Below are 12,104 nucleotides of genomic sequence, written 5' to 3' on the forward strand. Positions count from 1 at the left end.
GTTTTTAAATTTTCGACGACAGTACTTTCCACAACGATGAGATTGAAAACGTAAAACTTGTTGCCTTAAATTGTTTTCTTCAGTAGATTTTGGAACAGCACATGTTGAATACTCTTCAATGAAACTCATCACTGTTTCATCTGAATCTGATCCAAATTTGGGTGCATCTTTAATCCACAACAACATATGTATATGAGGAGCACCTCTCGCTTGATATTCCTTCCTCCAAAAGAAATCCAAAACCTCTCCAAGGGGAGGATTTTTTTTGTTGGTAATAAAAGACATCATAGCTTCAAATCTATGATTAAAATATCTGCAAACATTCACTGGATCTAAAGAACACAGTTCTCCTGGTGTTTTCAATTCTATATTTGGTATGTTTTCATTTGCCTCTCGTAGAAATTGAAGTAAATCGTCCCATGCATACTCAGCACAGCTAAGAGTGAGGAACCATGTAGGAGTTCCTAAGTTTCTTAGCATACATTTCAATTCTCCATGACGACGAAACCAATACTCGTTGGTTCCACGTTGACATGCCATGAGATTGATTAGCTGAGATTCCAAAATACTGTCTTGCAGATTAACTTTCTCCATAAAGTCCCTTGCACAAACATTCTGCAAATGAGGTCCACTTTTTAATATATGATTAACTGCATAAGAAAGCCCAGACAAATCACTTTCAAATAGTAGATGAAATAAATATGGAATGCATTGACGAAACCTTGGATCTTCTGCATATAATCATAGAGTCCGGTATTCAGCTGCAGGAATTTGAACTGGTCGTTCATCATATCGTCCACCACAACCTGTTGGAAATAATTGTGGAAAACAACGAGCTTCCAAACTTTCTTCCCATACACTAATGGGACTTCCTTTTGCTGCTTTCATTTGAAACACGTCAATTGCATTTCCCATTACTTCTTTGGAATGCAAAGGATGAACAGTATAATGTTCATATATTTCTTCAGTTCTAGACACATCAACTTTTTCAATTTGACCAACTGAAGAATCACTATCTTCTTCTATAGCTGTTTCCTCTGCTCCAACACTTACATCTTTGTAGTACTCATTGTTTTTGACCAAATACAACGTTGCCTTCTTGACTTTTTTAACATCCACTAAATCTTGCCAAATTTTCTTACTCTTTGTTGGAACCCCATTAACTAGAATAACTAAAGGATCTTCTTCTACTCTTTCTACACCAATTGTATTAATATTTTTCTTTACATCTAGAGGCAAATAAACAACTCTTCCCTTTAATCCTCTCAGTAAATCTGATGGAGGCAATTTCCCTGTCTTAGGCTCCATGCGTACAATAGCCTGAAAAGGATGGACACATTGAATCAAAATAGATTCATAAGTATTTAGATCCATCAATTCAGAAGGAATATCTATCAACTGAAGATTATTATAAACTGCTCTAGCAGGCATTCTATTTTCATTTAATTTTTTCAAACAATAATTACAAATACGCTGATCCAAACTCAAATCAAAAGAATTCTCCACCAACAAATAACTTACAAAATCCTCCCATTGACTATTATTTTCCAATTCACTTTTTGCATATAAATCAACTAACCTGGTCTGAATTTTATAATGAGTCCGTCGACAACACACACAAGTTAAATTAGGCCTCTCACTTGATTTCACCTTAAACTTGATAATTTCCTCATCAAACTTTTCAATACTTGAAATTTGTCCATTATCTTCTGCATTACCATCCATTACTATATCTATTTCTACACTGTCCTCTTTGTTCCCAAAATAACAAAACTCAATTTCTTCACAAATAGTCTTCACATCCACTTCAGATCCATGCAAAAGAGCACTATTTAACTGTTTAAGCTTAAGTGCAGGACTTTTTGCATAATACAACTTCCTCACTAATTTCCTTACGTTATTATGATGCACTGCTAACATCCTAAAATGATGAAAAACACTCCGACAAACTTTTCTAGAAAGACAAGCTAGTGAATGCCCTTGCAAACCTGTGCTTTCTCTCACTCTGCAAGGATCTAACTCTTGCAGGATCTTCATTTTTTGTTTGAGACTTTTTTTACTATATGTACGTAAGAAATTTCGAAGCAAATCGATTGATTCCTGTCGCAAACTACAAATACTACTGCATTTCCATGTGTACACTGGACCCTTAGTACGTCTCCCTAAAACTTCATCAGCTAACACCTCTTCTGCATCTCTAGATACAAGTTTCTCTTTTTCCATCACACAACTATCTTTCACCTCATATGCACGACCACTGGTGTCAACTGCATGCACCAAATCATTTTCCTGAAAGTAACTCTCCTCATTGAAAAAAGGCTCAGAACTTGAACTATGCATCCATTCACCAGAAAATACTTCACAAAAATTACTCCGATTAATAATTCTTTTCCATCTACTGTTCGATTTGAAAACATCAATTGCCTTATTAAGTATCCTAATTCTATTGATTATTAAAATAAATAATTTTTTCTTAACTTCAAAAGCCTGATCAACAATCTTTTCTACACTTTTCTTTTTCTTGTAAAAAGCAGCTTTTAGTTTACTTTTCTTATCATTTTTTTAGCAAATTTAAAACTACCCTATTGCGAAACATTCGCCTACGAATGTCCCTAAAAACATTTACCCTTCTATTGCTATCCATTCTCTTCTCTCCTGCTCCAATGGAAACATTTTTTGTGGGCTTCTCTTTCCTTTTTAGATTTGTTGACTTTTTCTGTATATTCACATTAGCAATATCATTTTTTTTTCTACGACATATGTTGCGAAGAAAAGACTTAATTGGCTTACCAGAAGCTTTTCTGGTGTTTTTTGAAGTACTTGTTGAAGAGGATTCCATAAACTCTGTTGTTGATGTTCTCCTTTTCCGTATGTTATTTTTGATATTTCTTTGCTTTGAAGGCATTTTTGCTTCCTTTTCAGAAGTTGATTTGAATCTGTTGTTCTGTTAAAAAAACACATGAAAGACCACTATTAGCAAACAACAAAGTAATGTTAAAAAGCAAACAATATATACAATAAATTGCAACATATTTAAGTTTATACAATAGCAACTCATGGCTTTATTTATAAAGGCCTTGCGCCACCAGTGCGTCACTTTTTACCCATGTTTAAAGTAATGCACCAGCTGCACATGGCAATCATAAATAAGGGCCAAATGCAAATACCAATCATTTGCACCCACAAATCGATTTTTGAATAACATGTAAGAAACACTGCGTAGAACCTAAGTACAACCACTCAATATCATCAAACAAAGTCAGGGTCTGATTTATAAAGGCCTTGCGCCACCAGTGCGTCACTTATTACCCATGTTTAAAGTCATGCATCAGCTGCACATGGCAATCATAAATAAGGGCCAAATGCAAATACCAATCAATTGCACCCAAAAATCGATTTTTGAATAACATGTAAGAAACACTGCGCAGAACCTAAGTACAACCCCTCAATATCATCAAACAAAGTCAGGGCCTCATTTATAAAGGCCTTGCGCCACCAGTGCATCACTTATTACCCATGTTTAAAGTGATGCATCAGCTGCACATGGCATTCATAAATAAGGGCCAAATGCAAATACCAATCAATTGCACCCAAAAATCGATTTTTGAATAACATGTAATAAACACTGCGCAGAACGTATGTGCAACCACTCAATATCATCAAACAAAGTCAAGGCCTGATTTATAAAGGCCTTGCGCCACCAGTGCATCACTTATTACCCATGTTTAAAGTGATGCATCAGCTGCACATGGCATTCATAAATAAGGGCCAAATGCAAATACCAATCAATTGCACCCAAAAATCGATTTTTGAATAACATGTAAGAAACACTGCGCAGAACCTAAGTACAACCACTCAATATCATCAAACAAAGTCAGGGCCTTATTTATGAAAGCCTTGCGCCACCAGTGCGTCACTTATTACCCATGTTTAAAGTCATGCATCAGCTGCACATGGCAATCATAAATAAGGGCCAAATACATATACCAATCAATTGCACCCAAAAATCGATTTTTCAATAACATGTAAGAAACACTGCGCAGAACCTATGTACAACCACTCAATATCATCAAACAAAGTCAGGGTCTCATTTATAAAGGCCTTGCGCCACCAGTGCATCACTTATTACCCATGTTTAAAGTGATGCATCAGCTGCACATGGCATTCATAACTAAGGGCCAAATGCAAATACCAATCAATTACACCCAAAAATCGATTTTTGAATAACATGTAAGAAACACTGCGCAGAACCTATGTACAACCACTCAATATCATCAAACAAAGTCAGGGCCTTATTGATGAAAGCCTTGCGCCACCAGTGCGTCACTTATTACCCATGTTTAAAGTCATGCATCAGCTGCACATGGCAATCATAAATAAGGGCCAAATACATATACCAATCAATTGCATCCAAAAATCGATTTTTGAATAGCATGTAAGAAACACTGCGCAGAACCTAAGTACAACCACTCAATATCATCAAACAAAGTCAGGGTCTCATTTATAAAGGCCTTGCGCCACCAGTGCATCACTTATTACCCATGTTTAAAGTGATGCATCAGCTGCACATGGCATTCATAAATAAGGGCCAAATGCAAATACCAATCAATTGCACCCAAAAATCGATTTTTGAATAACATGTAAGAAACACTGCACAGAACCTATGTACAACCACTCAATATCATCAAACAAAGTCAGGGCCTTATTTATGAAAGCCTTGCGCCACCAGTGCGTCACTTATTACCCATGTTTAAAGTCATGCATCAGCTGCACATGGCAATCATAAATAAGGGCCAAATGCAAATACCAATCAATTGCACCCAAAAATCGATTTTTGAATAACATGTAAGAAACACTGCGCAGAACCTATGTACAACCACTCAATATCATCAAACAAAGTCAGGGCCTTATTTATGAAAGCCTTGCGCCACCAGTGCGTCACTTATTACCCATGTTTAAAGTCATGCATCAGCTGCACAAGGCAATCATAAAAAAGGGCCAAATGAAAATACCAATCAATTGCACCCAAAAATCGATTTTTGAATAACATGTAAGAAACACTGCGCAGAACCTAAGTACAACCACTCAATATCATCAAACAAAGTCAGGGCCTCATTTATAAAGGCCTTGCGCCACCAGTGCGTCACTTATTACCCATGTTTAAAGTCATGCATCAGCTGCACATGGCATTCATAAATAAGGGCCAAATGCAAATACCAATCAATTGCACCCAAAAATCGATTTTTGAATAACATGTAAGAAACACTGCGCAGAACCTAAGTACAACCACTCAATATCATCAAACAAAGTCAGGGCCTCATTTATAAAGGCCTTGCGCCACCAGTGCATCACTTATTACCCATGTTTAAAGTGATGCATCAGCTGCACATGGCATTCATAAATAAGGGCCAAATGCAAATACCAATCAATTGCACCCAAAAATCGATTTTTGAATAACATGTAATAAACACTGCGCAGAACGTATGTGCAACCACTCAATATCATCAAACAAAGTCAAGGCCTGATTTATAAAGGCCTTGCGCCACCAGTGCATCACTTATTACCCATGTTTAAAGTGATGCATCAGCTGCACATGGCATTCATAAATAAGGGCCAAATGCAAATACCAATCAATTGCACCCAAAAATCGATTTTTGAATAACATGTAAGAAACACTGCGCAGAACCTATGTACAACCACTCAATATCATCAAACAAAGTCAGGGCCTTATTTATGAAAGCCTTGAGCCACCAGTGCGTCACTTATTACCCATGTTTAAAGTCATGCATCAGCTGCACATGGCAATCATAAATAAGGGCCAAATACATATACCAATCAATTGCACCCAAAAATCGATTTTTCAATAACATGTAAGAAACACTGCGCAGAACCTATGTACAACCACTCAATATCATCAAACAAAGTCAGGGTCTCATTTATAAAGGCCTTGCGCCACCAGTGCATCACTTATTACCCATGTTTAAAGTGATGCATCAGCTGCACATGGCATTCATAACTAAGGGCCAAATGCAAATACCAATCAATTACACCCAAAAATCGATTTTTGAATAACATGTAAGAAACACTGCGCAGAACCTATGTACAACCACTCAATATCATCAAACAAAGTCAGGGCCTTATTTATGAAAGCCTTGCGCCACCAGTGCGTCACTTATTACCCATGTTTAAAGTCATGCATCAGCTGCATATGGCAATCATAAATAAGGGCCAAATACATATACCAATCAATTGCATCCAAAAATCGATTTTTGAATAACATGTAAGAAACACTGCGCAGAACCTAAGTACAACCACTCAATATCATCAAACAAAGTCAGGGTCTCATTTATAAAGGCCTTGCGCCACCAGTGCATCACTTATTACCCATGTTTAAAGTGATGCATCAGCTGCACATGGCATTCATAAATAAGGGCCAAATGCAAATACCAATCAATTGCACCCAAAAATCGATTTTTGAATAACATGTAAGAAACACTGCACAGAACCTATGTACAACCACTCAATATCATCAAACAAAGTCAGGGCCTTATTTATGAAAGCCTTGCGCCACCAGTGCGTCACTTATTACCCATGTTTAAAGTCATGCATCAGCTGCACAAGGCAATCATAAAAAAGGGCCAAATGAAAATACCAATCAATTGCACCCAAAAATCGATTTTTGAATAACATGTAAGAAACACTGCGCAGAACCTAAGTACAACCACTCAATATCATCAAACAAAGTCAGGGCCTTATTTATGAAAGCCTTGCGCCACCAGTGCGTCACTTATTACCCATGTTTAAAGTCATGCATCAGCTGCACATGGCAATCATAAATAAGGGCCAAATACATATACCAATCAATTGCACCCAAAAATCGATTTTTGAATAACATGTAAGAAACACTGCGCAGAACCTAAGTACAACCACTCAATATCATCAAACAAAGTCAGGGTCTGATTTATAAAGGCCTTGCGCCACCAGTGCATCACTTATTACCCATGTTTAAAGTGATGCATCAGCTGCACATGGCATTCATAAATAAGGGCCAAATGCAAATACCAATCAATTGCACCCAAAAATCGATTTTTGAATAACATGTAAGAAACACTGCGCAGAACCTATGTACAACCACTCAATATCATAAAACAAAGTCAGAGCCTTATTTATGAAAGCCTTGCGCCACCACTCCATCACTTATTACCCATGTTTAAAGTGATGCATCAACTGCACATGGCAATCATAAAAAAAGGCCAAATAAAAATACCATTCATTTGCACCCAAAATCGATTTTTGAATAACATGTAAGAAACACTGCGCAGGACTTATATACTAACATACAATTTCACTTCTGAAAAACATAACTATCTGCTTCCAAATATTCTCCATAGAGCAAATAAGTCTCTATCTAAATTAAATGAATCATTACTTACCTTTACAAATGCTTTTGGAGATTGAGAACAGTGTCAGACACACACACCAATTTTTCTTTAGCAGAGCAAAAGGTGTGCTCTCAATACACTGAAACCAAGACTGGCATAGAAAATCTCTATCTTTGTACACATATGCCTTAATTCAACCAATCAAAAGTCTTCCCTCACTATTTTCAAACCAACACCCATCCCCCTCTCAGACCTTTCTATCTGTTACCATAGCAACTCCCTCCTAACTGAACTCTAAGGTTCAAAAGTTTATCTTACAATGTTGCAAATTAACTCAGCAAGGATGTTTGACCTCTCAATTCAGCAGCCTATACAGGGTATTTTTGCTTTTGGTGACTTTTTTTTAAACCATTCAAATTGCTTCTTTCACACAACATAACCATGCACCCTAACTTTCAGATTTCAACTATCTGAATCCACCAATCATTGCTTGTGATTCAAGAGCAGAGAAACTCCACAATTATTTTTTTGTAAACTCCTACTGTTCCAACTGCCATTTCATTCCCACACTTCATCTGACTGGACCAGAACCTTCTCACATCATGTACTCTGTTTGGATTATTGGACATAGCTACATCCACTGGGCTCAAAGGTATGCAGCTAGCAGAAATTTTCATAACCTTGATTTATCAAATGTGGAAATCAAGTGGATTGGCCACAGAGGATTAAAATGTCACCAATTGATACCATTGGTGAAAACCTTTTTGCATCTGCCAGAACCTGACCTTATAATTGTGCACTGTGGTGGAAACGATCTAGGCACATTGACTGGGGTAGGTCTGGAAATGCTTTTAAAGGACACCTTTCATCAATTGATGATACTTTTTCCCCACACTGCCTTGGTATATTCCAATATATGCCAAAGACAGAAATGGAACTGGTCCAACCAATTTTGTCCACAATTTGAGAAAGCACGGAAACATGTGAATAAATCTGTTTCTGCTTACATGAGAGACTATGGAATGGGTTCAATATACAATAATAACTTGCGTTACAACATGCAAGACATCTACAGAGGAGATGGAGTGCACTTCTCAGATGAGGGGAATAGAATATTCCTCCTGAATTTAAGAATGTGTATTGGAACCTACTTGTAGGTACCTAAATCAACCACAGAACCCAAAAGCTCTTTTCAGAGCTACCCTACCTCTGATCATTTAAAACCTTTTTTTTTTTTCTAACTTTTTTCACTATTTTTCACCAAAGTACGCTTTCGGGTACGCTTAACGGTGCGCGCACCAGGCGCTCCCCCCGTGGAAAATTAAAGATTTTTTTTTTTTTTTTACGTTTATGAGCCTCCTAAGCCCCCCTCAGAAAACCTAGAGGGTCAAGAAGTCTCTACAGTGCCCCCTTCTACCCATACCGAACATTGTTTACCCTCCATCTTGTGTCTCGATTGTACCGAAACACAAAATGGAGGACTCCCGTAACGCTGCCGGTGCACGTAAAGGAGCGCGCACCAGTAAGCGCTCGATAAAAAAAGGTGGGAAAGCAATTTACAAAAAAACCACTGGAGACACTTTCATCAAATATAGAATAGGCCCTACTACATAGCAGTCCCTACCATTTGCCAAATTTGGTGAAATTCCATTGAGACATTTAGGCTACAGGCCTGTCTAAATATCCTGAGGTAAATTACATGACAAAAACACACTTGTAATGTTAGAATTTACAACCAATTAAAAAGTATCTTTCATTTTCTACGATTATTTCCTGACGTTTGATTGGTTAAGTACAAGAATATATATAAAAGAAGAGAGGGAAACACAGCCATTTTGACTACTGCTTCCAGAAGTACATTTGAAAACAAATTTCACTGACAACTTCAACTGATTTCTCTAAGGTAAGTTCTAATTATGGAAGTATATTGTAAACTTTAAGTTAATTTCTGAAAAAATATTCTGTTAGTGATATGCTATCCCTCTTTAATAGTTAGAGATAGAGATAGACTTCTCTGTAATAGTTATGGATTGAGTTAGGCTTCTCTGGTATACAGTACCCTAACTCTACTAATATAGTTAATTTGTATGCAATTTTCAGAAAGAAAATGGAAGGAGAAAATCAGGCAAATGATACTTCTATCAAAGTAAAGGTGGAAAAACCAGAAGATCAAAAAAAAGAAGTTGATTTCATGGATGACTCTTTGGATGAACAGTTTATAGAATGTTTGGAAGAAATGGAATCATGTACATATAATTATGAGGAAATTCCGGGCAATATTATGTTAGAAATTTTATTAAATTATGAAAAAGAATCAGAGGAATAAATTTATCTTTAATAATTTCAAATTGTTTCAGACAATATTCTTTTTTATATGTAATTCATAAAGTATTACCAAAAATGTTTAAAATATAAAGTGAGACTTATAGTATACTGTTCAACTATTTTTCTGTTACATAGTAAGTTTACTCATAGTTACTACCTTTCTCCCACTATATTATCTCATATGAATATTTTACACCTCATTTTCATAAGTGAGCAGGATAGACTACTCATGATCCCCTAGAAATTCTCAGGGAGTGCTTAAAAGATCTGTTTCTCCTTTCCAGACAGACTATGTTATGAATTCCATATACCACAAAAAATACAATAACAACATGCAAGATGTCTACAAAGAAGATGGTGAACATTAAATTTAAGTCTCTTCATTAGTACCTACATGTAGGTACTTACATAAAATAAAAAAATTAAAAAAAACAATTAATAAACATACAATTTTTTAAAGTGATTATTTTTCCATAGTACCCTCCTCGATACGCTCCCCCGTGCGCGCACCAGGCGCTTCCCCCGCGAAAATCGAAAAAAAAAAAAAAAAAGGTGAGACCCCGCGGGGCCCTTTAATGGCCCCCACATCAAACCTAGGGGTACAGGGAGTTTCTACTCTGCCCCCTTATGGTCATTTCCCCCTTTGTTTTGGCCACCTCTCGTGTCTCGATCCTACCGAAACACAAGATGGCGGCCGCTCCGGACTGTTTAGAATGTTTACAGACAACTGAGAGCCAATCAGCTTTCTGCGCGCAAGTCGCGTGTCGCGCCTGGAGCGCTCTCCGGTGCGCGCACCGGAGAGCGCCTATAGATATATATATTTTTTTTAACCTAAATTACTCAAAATCCACTGGAGCACATATCTTGAGACATAGCAAAGGCACATCGGGCTACCAGTCCCTACAATTTTGCCAAGTTTCGTGCAAATCCATTCAGCCGTTCGGGCTAAAAGTGAAATCGACCGCCCTATGGAAATTAACATGGGGAAAACGCGTTTTGGGACCCCCCTTTTATCTCGGCCCCCGCTTGACGAATCCCCCCCAAACTTTCAAGGAAGGACCGGAGCTCGACGAGGCCATTTTCAGGAAATTTTCAGGCAGATTCGTCAACCGGTGCCAAAGTTATTCCAAATAGAATTTTGAGATTTAACATTGAAAAAAATCCTAACTATAACTACCTACGTGGCGACCGCCACGTAGGTAGTATATATATATATATATATATATATATATATATATATATATATATATAGATAGATAGATAGATAGATAGATAGATAGATAGATAGATAGATAGATAGATAGATAGATAGATAGATAGATAAATTAACATTTAAAAAACCTTAGAAATTCATGGGAAAAAAACAATGGATACAGGAACGTTACAGTTAGGCTGACATTTCACTCGTACAAAACCAGTCAAATTCAGAAGTTATAGTTAGCTGAGTTAACTATGACTCGCGCCCTCGCAATTCACTGCTTATGGTGTCACACATTACATCACTGATGACATGGTCAGTGACATCCCTTATGACATCACTGATGACATCACTCATGACATCATCCAGTGACTGTGAGTATTTCTAAAAAGTTTATGAGTGTTAAATGTATATATATGCTCAGGTGTATGGAAGAATGAGTGGGTGTATGTGTGCCTGTATGGATGATTTAGTGAGTGCGTGACTGACTGTATAAATTAGTGATTATACATGTCTCAGTGAATGTATGGGTGAGTGACTAGGTTGTGTGAATGTCTGTATCAGTCTGTCAGTTCCTGTGTAAGTGACTTTATGGTTTGGTGAGTGGGTACGTAAGTGGCTGTATGGGTGACTGACTGGTAGTCTTAGTACCTGTATGGGTGTATGACTGTCTGTGTGGGTGGGTGAAAAGGTGTATGACCACCTGCATAGATGAGTAAGTGGGTGAGTCAGTGGCTGTATGGGTTAGTGAGTGTGTAAGGGAAGGGCTGCATAAGTGAATGAGTGTGTGTATGGCTGTGTCGGTGAGGAAATGGATGTGTCAGTGGTTTATGGGTGAGTAATTGCATATGTGAAAGGCAGTATATGTGAGTGCTGGAGTATATAAGTGACTGTATGTGTGAGTGAGTTTTTGTGAGAGTGGCTGTATGGATGAATGTATGTTTGTGTCTGTGACTGTATTGGTGAGTAGGTATGTGGTAGTGTATGTATTAGTAAGTGACGCTCTGTGTGTATAACTGTATAGGTGAGTAAGTGGCAGTGCGATTGACTCTATGGGTGAGTGAGTAGGTGTGTGAGTAGCTCTATGATTGTCGGACAGTGTATGAGGGGCTGTATGGGTGTATGAGTGGATATGTCAACGTCTGTATTAGTAGTGAGTGGGTGTATGAGTGGCTGTATGGTTGAGTGAGTGGATGTGT

Source organism: Lissotriton vulgaris, chromosome 10 (assembly GCF_964263255.1).
Source record: "Lissotriton vulgaris chromosome 10, aLisVul1.2, whole genome shotgun sequence".
In the NCBI taxonomy this organism is placed as follows: Eukaryota; Metazoa; Chordata; class Amphibia; order Caudata; family Salamandridae; genus Lissotriton; species Lissotriton vulgaris.